Here is an 11,704-nt window from a genome sequence, read left to right as displayed (position 1 = left end):
CGCCGCCGCCGCCGCCACCGAGCGCGCAGCTCCCGCCGCCGCGCACCATGCGGCGCGCCGCGCCCCGACCGCGGGCATGACTCGGCCGCAGCGCCCCGAGCTGCGCCGCGGGCTCCGCGCGGAGCCAGGCAAGTACCGCGGCGGCAGTGCTGACGGCTCCCGGGGTGACCGGCCTCCGCCAAGCCGGTGCCCCCCGTCGGCTCCCGCCCGCGCTTCGCGGGCAGGTCCCCCGCCGGTCTCCCGCAGAGTTGCGGGAGGTCGCGGGGTTCGCGGGGCGGGGGTCTCCGCCCGTACCCCGGAGGTGGTGGCGTCCCTCGAGTAGGTGGTGCCGGGCGCCTTGGAGGGTCCGCCGAGCCGGGCGAGGAGGCGCTGGGGCTGGGGAAGCCGCCGACAGCCGGAGGGGAGGCCGAGGGGCTGGCATGCTCAGCCCGGCTGCGAAAGGGAAGGGAGGCAGGGGGAGGCGGGAGAGCTCGGGTGCGGGTGCGCACGTGGAACCGGGGATCCGTCTGTCGTGGGACGGGTCAGGAAGGAAACAGCCGGAAAGTTCCCGCAGCACGCAGTTTTGAGAGCGGTTTTGCTTGAGGCATGTTCGCAGTAGGCTTCTCCAGAGTGGTGGCAGAATCGCAGCGCTTTTGCCTCTACGTACTATTGCAGGAGACCCATCAAATGCGTTTAACATTTGTGTCAGGTCATTGTGACAGGCAAAACAGCCCATGTGTTACTGCCTCGTGTTTTTAGACTTGCCAGGAGAAACTGCTGTCTCCTCTGGTGTGAAGAGCTCCAACAAAGCCGAGAGCATGCTGGTGGGGAAGAGATGCTCAGCCCATGCTGAATGGCAGTTTCCTCTACTGATTCTTTTAAAAGCAGTAAGGCAAACAATAGACTATCAAACTAGCTTGGAGTTAGGCTGAAATAATGGAAAATAAGGGAAAACCGTAAATGTTACTCAAAATGACAGTTTGAAATTCTCAGAAAAAAACATCCAGAACAAACAGTAGCTGAGTGGAACAATTTTCTTTGGAGGCTGTTTCCACTGGAATAAATAGTGAGTTCAATTAAACAAAAAAATAATAATAATAATTAAAAAAAAAAAAATCTGCAGTTAGTTGTAATACTAATAGTGCTTGCCAAGAGCTGGAGAGTGCCCACAACCAAGAGAGACTTGGAAAGATCCATACAGTCCAGTGAAGTATTATTGCACCTTTTACTGCCTGTTCTGGGGATGCTTGTAGCTTTCACCTACAAAGCCCTAACTGGAGCAGTTGAGATAGGGATGTCTGGTTTTCCCTTTCCTTCCTGTCTTCTACTTTCAGAACATCCCTTAACATTCCTTTTCCTAATGGGACCCTCTGCTGATGCCTTTTGTGTAATCCAAAGCATTGCTGTGATCTATTTTACCTGCAGATACAGAAAGCAAGGGCCTCAAACAGCCTTTTCTTTGCCTCAGCACTGCAGCTGGCTGTTAGCTCACTCAGCCAGAGCAGTTGGGCTGTGGCTGCCCACTTCTGCAGGAGCGCACAGCTTCTCCATGAATTGTGCTGCCTGGGATGCATAGTGCGCTACAGGGCACAGCACCCCAGCCTTCCCAGTGCTTTCTTCAACAACCTGATCATCAGTTTGTTCAGCATGACTTTAAGCTAATTAAGCCACCGTTACTCGATGGGCTTTGTATTAATGGCAGTGTTCTCTGTCATGGGACAGCTGCCCCATTGTCGTGCAGACACCTGACACAGCTCATGCCCAGCTTCAGGGAAGTTCTGGGGTGCATTTCACAGGTCCCTGGGCTGGTGTTCTCCAGGACACACAATTAAAGAGAAGCATTTCATTTGTGAATATGAGAGAAAGTTGTCAGGAGGTCATTGTGATGTGCACAGATGTTTTAACCCCTCTCCTCCCAGCAAGGTTTGCAACTAAACAACTTTCTCTCCACCTATACAGGTAGTTGGGTTTATTGGGAAACCTATTTATTTAACGCCCTCTAGTGATGTTTTAAAAATTAACATAGAGTCCTTTCAAGAGAAAAACAAATATTAAATTTTATTGCTTAAAACAAACTTGCATTTGCTGCGAGTCTGCTGCTTCAGGGCATCCCTGTCAAACACAACACCACATGCTGGGTCGGTGTACAACCTCATTATCAACAGGCGTCTCATGGAGGCATTGATAGTCTCAGCGAGCCTTGTAGACTCTTGGTGGTGATCAGTGAAGGTCTTTCCACCAATAGCATTGGACACAGTTGCTTTTTCTTGATTTGTCTTTAAGTGCTGCTACATTCTAGGTTTTGGCTGAACCCACACAAATCACTTAATGTGACTAGGTTTGGTCAGCATGGATTATCAGAAGGGACAATTTATGCTTCCTGGTGCTTCTGCTGTGTTCATTATACTTCAGCTGGCCCAGAAATGGGAAGCCTGTGGCCTTGTCCTTGAAAATGAGGCTCCAAGGTTTAGAACTGTTCTAGACTGTAATGAGTGGATGTGACTCAGACATTTGTAGTCAGGCTGGTTTTACTTCATAGGTGTGTGAGATGCTGAGGAGTGTGAGGAGATATGGTTTCTCTTAGCAGCTTTAAGATCTAGTATGCATTTGTTCCTTATGACTAGCCATAAGGGAACCCAGATTGCCTCCTGCTTGCAATATGGGAGACTCTGATTCCTTTTTTTGTAAAAAAAAAAAAAAAAGGGGGGGCGGGGGGGGGGGGGATGCATTTTCCTTGGTAGTTTGTACATCTGTGCACCAGAGCTGTGAGACTGGCTTCTCAATATGAAAACTGTATCTTACTGTCAGAAATGAGAAGAGATGCTGCTGGGCAAATTTGGGGCTCTGATGATCCTTCTCCTGGATCCTTTCCCAGTCCCTCATGGACAGTATCACACCAGTATGGTGTACTCTAACTTCCTGTCTGCCACAGGTTCACCACCCCTTTGCTCTTTCACCCTCTTTAACTTGCCAGAACCCTCACAAACACCCCAGACTCCTGTATTTGTTGTGTTCAACTTCATCCAATAGTACTCACTACTCCACTCTTGCTGGTGTGATCATCACAGCAAGTAGCACCCCAGTAGCACACATCTCTGTAGATTCCTACAGCAGCACTCAGTCACTTGTACTGTTATTGCATCAGCATCCCACTTACAGCTGTGTACTGTCACACCTACATCTGACTGTACCCATCTCAAACAAACACCCCTCAGCAGCCTCCAGAGCACCAGCAGCACATCACCCGTTTGGCAGCACTGCTCAGGAGACAGCCTGTATCCTCTGGCTGGAAGCTGATACACAGAGGTCATCTAGAGGAGTTACTACAGTATGGTACACAAGTGATCTGCATGGTTACTTTCTCAGATAAAGCATGGAAATCCAGCCTTGCCAGTTCCCTGCTTCTCCATGTCGTTCTGGTAAGGGACCTGGCATCTCCTTAGAATACTCACTTTGACTTACCTGTGAAAGCATCTTCACTATGATTACTTATGCCTTGAACAGCATATAGAAAGTCTGCTTAACCGCACTTTCTCCATTTCAGCCAAAGAACAGGCAGTTGCTGTGATGAAAACAAAAACAAACAAACAAACAAACAAACAAAACAAACAAACAAAAACACTCTTTTGTTCATTTTCTTGGTATTTTCTCATGAGGGGTGTTAGAGCTGTGGGAGAAAGGACTGAAAGAGGGATGGGTGTGCATGGGCATGGGGTCAGTCTCTCTGTTCTTGTCCACACTGTGCTACCCCTTCTCACATTTCTCTCAGAGCAAATGGCAGGACAGATAATGACATGAAAGTTTCCAAAACCTGGCACTCATAATTAGCCCCTCTGAAAACAGTCAGGGTGGAGTCCAGCCTGTGGCATGTGAGAGAGAAACTGAAGCAAAACAGGATGTTTTTGTGATTTAAAACTTATTTTTCATAATTCCAATTGAAAGGCTTGGTTTGGTTTTGAAGTTGGCTGCAGTGTCTATTGGGAAGTTTATGAACGAAAGAGCTTTGTGCATGTATGTTTATGTGTGCATGTGTCTGTGCACATGTGTTTGCATAAGGAAAGTAAATAAACAGGCTACACATGGCAATTTTTTCCCATTAAAAATTAATAAAGCTGATAGGGACTAACAGCTAAGTGGTGGAAAAGATAAGCACTATCTTTATAGTTCTACTGTAAATCCTGCTGGACAATTGTTTTCTGCTCTGGATTCCTCAAAATCAGAAACATTCTGTCAGATTATAAAGTATTTTTCAGAGACCCACAGCGCTCATGACTGGAGGTATGAGTTTACACATAAACCTGTGTTAAACCCAAGTGATGGGGAATTAAGTATAAGGGACAGGTTAGGAAGCTTTTGGGGTCTTGTGTGCCCTCTAATGTCCCCTATGTTTGTCCTAGCTTAAGCTGATAGAGTTTTCATGCTAGTTCCTGTAAAGATTAAGGCAAAAGTGAAAAAGAAGTACTGGGGAAAAACAAAGGTGAGGAAAAATATATGAATCAGAAGAATCATCTTTAAATAGAATGTTTCTCAGAGTTTTCCACTGCCAGCTTCTTTAGACTGCACCAGAAATACAGGCATAGAGAGTGACATGTCAGAAAAGCCCCACGGCCACTTGCGCTCCCCAGTGCCAGTGCAGGCTGGCTGCGACCTCTGCGTCCCCATGGCTACTTTATGCCTCCCTGTGCTACAGAGCAAAAATGCCTCCCTGATCCAAGCCTGTGCCCGTGCACGGGATATGCAGAGTCATTAATGTATGTAGCCTTTGTCTGATTCATTGGTGATGCTGTACCCACTCTTATAAATCGTAGCACTGGCATTGTATCATGGACTTGAGTGAAACAAGGTGTTTTCTGCCTTAATCATTTCTTCTCCTTGGCTCATCTATGACTTTCTGCAGTAGCCTGCACCAGTTGCTCCCATAGGATAATTATTACAGCCTCTTGCAAGGGTCTTAATGGGAATAATTTCATTTCACTGCTTTTCTTTTTCCATCTCTTCTGCCATCCAAAAACTGGAAGATGTTCTTTAACACTACACAACTTTATTTGCATTGGTTCGTAGCAAGAGGCGTTTTTTTTACTGTAAGAATGTACATATTTCCTTGTGAGCCTCACTTGGCCGACCATCCTGACTTCCAGGTTATTTGATCTCTGAGCTATTTGTCCTCTGTAATTAGCCTCTCTCCTTCCCTTTCTCAGTCCACTGGCATTTCTTCAGGCTGTTTTCAGGCCCCTCCTTCACACCTTCTTTTTTACATGGACCTTAGCCTGCCTTTCCGTTCCTGATCTTTTTGCCTAGCTGCTCAGTGATGTCTCTCTTGGCCTTTTTCAGTGTTACACCCCTAATGTCTTCCTGCAACTACAAAAAACTGGCAAAAATGTGCAATTGTTTGAGCCAAAGTCTGCTTTTATTTGCCCAGCTCATGTAACTTTAGACTTGCAGCTCCACTGAAATTCATGATGTTTGGATGCTCATTTTCATCAACTGCAAATTTCTGTGGGATTAAATCCTGCAATTCAGCACAAACCTAAAATGAGTTTTGAGGAGGGGTTCATCAGGGGATATTACTAGTAAGTGTGTTAGCCGTCCTGTTGCTGACAGGCAGATGAGCAAACAACAGAAAGCAGAAATTGCCTTTCATGGTGCATGTGCTAGAAAAAGGTGTTGTTATTAGCCCGTTTTTTCAGCCACTCAGCTCTAAGAATGCAATTTAACAACTGCAAGTCTGTATAGCACTAACGGGATACTTATAAGTCATAAAGGGATTAATGTTCAGCTCTAATGGAATCCAGATGCACAGAGCTGCCTCTTTGCAAGTTCTCTTCCAAGTCTAAGCTGCTAATAAAATGATTTAATCATTGTACATTCATGTGAAACACCAGGCTTAAACTCACAGGCAACAAAGTCTGCTGGCAGTTACTTGTTGAAGAGGACTGTTACTCACTGATGTTTTGCTTGCAACAAGATTGATTATTCATAAGGTGGGAACTTGGGACCTTTCTTGGGGACCACCATTCATGCACATATTTTCATTCAGGCTGAGGGAAGGTGGCTTGGAAGTAAGCCTGCTTCTACCCCTAAGAGAAGGCTAAGGCAAATACAAACGTGATGTGTGTCTGGTCAGTCTCTGTCAGGGATGTGTCGGAGGTCCACTAAGAACTTGTCAGCTCACAATGAATGTGCATCCTCTGGGATGCTAGGCAGAGGGAGAGCTGCATTCAAGTGGAGATGTGCTGCCTGCTCAATGGACCTTAAGCGCTGCTGTCTCATAACTTTTTGTAGTTAACATTTTCACTTCCTCATGCAATTTGTGTCTTCTTGCATCACCTGCTGAGAACAGGTACTGTGCATTTCAGGTGCTGGTAGATAATCTGGTCCCTAGTAGAGGCTGGGCCTGCATACTCAAGCTCAGAAGCTCTGCTTTGGAAAGGCTGAAGTAATTCTGTAATTGAGCAGATCCAGCTGTCTTTGAATTTTTAATTTTTAATATGGCAGGAGGAGGAGTTTTGAACCAGGAGAAGGAAAGAAAAAGGGGCTATTTTAAAGACATGAAGGAGTGTTTTACATTCTTCTGTTCTTCAGGTTTGGCTGCTCTGCAAGCTTTTCATTTTTCCAAATCTCAATTCAGTGAACCATTTATTTGCATTAAAAAAAAAAAAAAAAAAAAAAAAGAGTCTGGTTCTTAATTTACTTTGGCCTCAATTATGAACTTTTATGCTGTGAAATCTGGTAAGCTCCCTCCCAATATTATATATATAAATCTAACTCCAAAATAGAAACTTCTGCTCCAAAGTACCCGCCTGCATTAAAGGTTTAAAGGGCTTTTTAGAAGTGTGCACCCACTGATTTCCCACATGAGTCTTGTAATTAGTCACCTGACATTGGAGATCAAATGCACGTGTAGAGCTATGCAGAGGTTTTCTTTAGAGCTATAGAGGCAAGAAGGTATTCTTGGTGAGAGTTTCCTGGGTTCTTGGTGAGAGTTTCCTGGGTTCTTTTGGCATTGATTCAAAGGAAGGAAATAGATGAGAAAAGAATCCCTTTACTACTACCCTTTACTACTATGAGATTTTAAAGTTGTATCAAAACATGTGAGTGAAGTCAGTTGCAGTGGGTTTTCACCATGGGCATGAGCACTGCAGGAAAACCCCAACAGGTGACGATGTCTAATCTGTTGTTAGTAAATATTTCAAATTTACTTAGCCCTGGACATCCAAATTGCTGCCAAACCTTCAGGACCTCCAAGAATAGATTAAAATACTTTGCAAAACAAGGTTTTACTTTTCCCACTACTTTTGGCCTCCTGAGTTGGTACTAGCAGGGGGAAGTGCTTCCTCCAGTGGCTGTTAGTTTTTCTGCAACCCAGATGCACAAAGTACAGAAACATTTCTAAATCAACACTGATATTTATCGATCTCTTCTGTTTCCATCAATTAGCATTTTCTGTGCTGTGCTGGCTACGGATAAGAGACTTGCATTTGTGTTACTCAAAGCTTTTCAGATTTATATCAATGTGAAAAAAGGTTTTGTCCAAGTGCACCCTTAAAATGTTCATAGCCTGATCCTGTTGTAGGTGATAGCTAGTAATCATCCTCACCGGGACTAAGCATTTCTTCCTGCAGTGCATTTTTTTGTTGTTGTCACACAATATGTAGATGCATGCTCTTGTGCTGAACCTTCAGATTTACAGAGAAAAGACCGACAACAGATTTTTCAGAAGCAGTTGCCCATCATTTTCACAGATTCTGTCCACTGTCACTGTATCATTGGACAGGGGCTTGGAAATAGCAGTATTGTTTTTTTTAGTATTCTTGTATTCACCAGTTATCACATCTGTCTGGTATTGGATACCATAGCGAGGAAGCACAGAGCTCCATTTGGGTACCCAGGTGTTTACAGAGCCACTGTTTATTTTCCTGCTTAAAGCTTTTGGTGTCCCTTTTTAGGTAGCTGTCCTGCAGCTTGAGTGGCAGCTAAGAGTTTTGCTTGGTTTTAGGACACCCTGGGCAGTGTTAGAGCAAGGGACCAAAACCTTGTGCTAATCTCCATGCGTGCGCGCTCTTTTGGTGGAGGCTGGCACTATGCAAGCACGGCTGGGTTCAGGAACTGGAAACACAGATCCAAACCTTGACAAATTCAAAGTGTTTTGATTTGGGATCCAGTGCAGTGTCATTTAAGAACGTGGGCCAATACATCCACTGTTCAGCAAGATCAGTGTCAGTCTGGAAGGCCTGTGGTGTTTCCATGAGGTGTCAGTCCTCTGTTTTTCAGGACGTCCTCATTCTTTGCCATCTGCTGTAAATGTTGTGCCAGCAATCCTGAGGAAGGAAGGCCCTGCAGGCACAAATAACCCATGGAAGCAGGGGGAAAAAATGAGATGGAATAGAGTAGTGTGAGTCAAACTAGTCCCCAGTCACCTCTGGGTGGAAAACTCACTTGGCCTTTGGCAGCCGAGAATTGTTTCTCCCAGACCCCTTATATGGGACATTTTAAAATAAACCAGCAGGGCTCCATTTCTTGGAAGGAAAAGGAAATGTTTCAAAGTGTGTCCTTGCAAACTGATTTAGTGCCATCAGGCCCTGTGTATTTTAAGAAATGTTTGAGTTTGTTTGGAGCTGCTTTTTAACAGTGAGGAAGAGGGAAGCAATTAGTGAAACAACATCTGAAGATAAACTTGTGTAAAACATCTCAGATAAATATTTACACCCAAGTTTCATAGGTCTGAGTTCACGTTAAACTCTACTCCATCTCTTTGAAGGGACTTGCATCCACAATAAAATAATGTGCTGTGGCCACTCAACATTATTTTACACTTCTTCCTCTGATTGAGCTAACTATGGATATAAAGTAGGTCAAAGGATTAAAGTGGTGGCAAGAGAGCTAAATATTCTCCATAGCATTGCAAGGAAGTGTTAATGCTTTACCATGTGCCCTTGGTGACAAAATTCACCCCAAAGAGATCATAAAACAGCTGCACTTCTATTATTTTTTTTTCCTATTTTCTGTATCCTGAATTTTCACCCTGTTTGGAGTGAAGTAATGTGAACCATTAAAATGTAAATGGACAGACAGGCATGTCCTTACGTGAGTGCAGCAATATGGAAAAAATAAGCTGGATGAACTGGAACTGTGTTGCATTAGCCAGAAAACATAATGGACTGCCCGTGTCTCAGGGTGCTGGGAGGCACAGGGCAGTTAGTGTAGTGTTAATTGAGCTGTGTGTGCGCCTAGAATTGCTCCTTGTTAGATGGAATGAGTCATCTCTGTTACGGAGAAACTTCCCCAGCGTTAATAAAGGAGCCTGCTTCTTCGGACAGATGGAGGATGGCAGATTTTTAGGTATCAGGAATTCCTAGTAATATGCCATGAGATTTGATCTGTTATGATTCTGTCTGCTCACAGATGTTGTTGGTTTGTGCTTTGGATAAACTCCTTGGGCAGGAACCATGTAGGTCTTGTTTTTGCATTGAAAATGTCACAATGATAACTTTGGGGGAATATGTAACTTTTGATTTTAGGAGAAAGGAGATCTAGCTTTGACCTCTCCCAGAAGGAAGACCTAGCTTCCAAGTCTGGCTCTGTCAGTACGTTTCTGCACCACTGTGGACATGCTACTTAAGTCTTAGTTCTGAGCCTCAGTTTCTCCATTTTCCAAGCAGTCACTTTGAAGCTGAAGTGGACGTGTATAGGATACAGGTAAAGAAGTGTTTGGCTGAATAAAAACTGTAGTATGTTTTAGAACCCATGAACTTGAAGGAATCATGGTGAAACAGTTATATAGAGGGAAAAGCAGAAAGCCACTTTGCTAAGGACACCACTGTCTTGGAAAAAAGGCTGTGCCAGTCCTTCTGCACTGACAGTAGTCACAGTCCTAAAAGAGCTCCTCACTTGGCCACTTGTAGGTATTCCTCTAGACACTCAGGGTTTGCTTCTCTTCCCCCATTCACCTGCCCTGGAGTGTATCTAGAGAAAGCACAAAGGACTCACGCACTGCAGGGATGCCCACATGGCATCCATTTGGAAGCTAGGCATGGGGTGGAGTCACGGCACAAGGCATGGAGCTGCTCCTACAGCTGCTGGAAACATTTCTGTCCCTGGAATGAGAAGCTGGGCAGCTGGCGCGTGAGTACTATGAGCTGGAGGTCTGAGCCTGCTTCATTTTCTCCTGGCTATTCTGAGTTGCAGGAAAAGGTTCATCCGGTATCTTGGGGTGGAATATATGACAGAGGTGTGAAGCTTGCCTGAAAAGCCCAGCTCTGCACAGAGACAGAGAATGTGGAGCAACGGCAGCTGTGAATAATAGCTGTAGAGGTGCTGTAGGCCAGGAACCAAGCAGGCAAAATAGATTATTTTTTGGCTGGCTTCCTTTCAAAATGTGGTACTTGCTGTCACACTGAGGACTGAGAGGGGATTGCACCCTGAGGGGATTGCTCAGACCAGCAAAGTCTGCGCTTGTTGATGGATTGCACCCGGACTTGGTGGGCAGAGAGGTCTCAGCAGCTGGGGAAGTTGCAGTAGGTTCTGTAACAGAATCCAGCTGTGGCATCTCACAGCCCTACTGCTGTGAAGGATGATCCTGACACCCCTCCCCCCTTGGCAGAAGATAGCCCACAGTTAGCAGAGTTAACACAGTTCAACCTAAGTAGTGATTAAGTTGCAGGAAATAAACTGAACTGCACAGCAACATGTTCAGCCCTCTGCCCTGAGATTTCACGTGCTCCCTGGTGAAGCCAGCTGTTACAGTTGTTGACACTCATGGTCGTCATATGCTCTCCAGCTTGGGGAAAACTAAGGGAAGGACAGATACAGAAGGTCTTCTTTACAATGTGCTTCTCCTTCCTCTAGTCAACACTTCCATGAATGTTTTCATCTCCTGCCTAGCTCACTTTGTCTACATCTGCAGACTCACTCCCTGTTACATGCCTTACAGCATGTGCTACAGGCACTGCTGATCCACCTTCTGACATCATTCCTGTTTGCTAATGTAAATAGGCACTGTACTTTCACAGATAAAAAAATGTTAGGCTTAGCATAATTTCTAGATGTCTTCTGAAGACACCTACATTAAATGTGCGTAATGCTACAGACTACAGTGGACCAGAATTGATTTACCTCAGCTGAGGATCTGGTCATCTTTACTGGCCTCTGCTCAGTCCTGGAGATACTCAGCAAGGTCTGTGACAGTCTCCTGTCTTTCCATCTCCCTCCCCTTCCACAAAGCCCAAAGGAGTCCCATTCATGCTGGGATAGTGGAGCAGGAGGCAGGGGAGGTCTCAGACCAGTAGTCTGTGCAGGACACAGCTGGTCCTGTCAGGACCTCCAGGTTCACTTGCAGTGTGTTTTTTGGGGGGCCTTCTCTCTTCTGGCCGTCCAGCTGTACTGGCCTGCCTGACTGGCAGCAAGCTGGAAGGAAGCTGATTAACAGTGCCTAATCGTGATCACCATCATAACAGATCTCTGGTATATATAGCATCTTCCTCTGACTGGGAACTGGGCAAAAATGGGGAAACCAGCACAGGAACCAAGCCACAGCCCAGGCCTTTGTCTCAGTCCTAGGACTCCAAACACTTACCTTTTAAGGGATGCATGGAGGAGAATTAGAGAGGTTTTATCTTATTATGGGTAGCAAGCTGGGCAGGAAATCAAGGCTTCAAAGAAAACAAGTCCTCTTCAAGGGGCTGGTGGTATGGTGTAGGGAAAGAGTGTGGCTTTTCAAGCCTATATC

At 45.4% G+C, this 11,704-nt stretch overlaps 1 protein-coding gene across 1 annotated transcript in view; it reads left to right on the top strand.

Annotated features, from left to right (window-relative positions):
• Positions 1-6: 6 nt before the first annotated feature.
• The window catches only part of LOC118167198 (rho GTPase-activating protein 20-like), a 39,052-nt gene continuing 27,354 nt past the window's right edge, over positions 7-11,704 (top strand). The window contains exon 1 of the mRNA XM_035326448.1: positions 7-128. The gene's annotated coding sequence lies outside the window, so the exon portion shown is untranslated. The remainder of the gene's footprint in view (positions 129-11,704) is intronic.

The sequence above is a fragment of the Oxyura jamaicensis genome, chromosome 4, assembly GCF_011077185.1.
Source record: "Oxyura jamaicensis isolate SHBP4307 breed ruddy duck chromosome 4, BPBGC_Ojam_1.0, whole genome shotgun sequence".
Lineage (NCBI taxonomy): Eukaryota > Metazoa > Chordata > Aves > Anseriformes > Anatidae > Oxyura > Oxyura jamaicensis.
The sequence above is the reverse complement of the archived record's forward strand: the minus strand, read 5'-3'. Positions and strand labels throughout refer to the sequence as shown.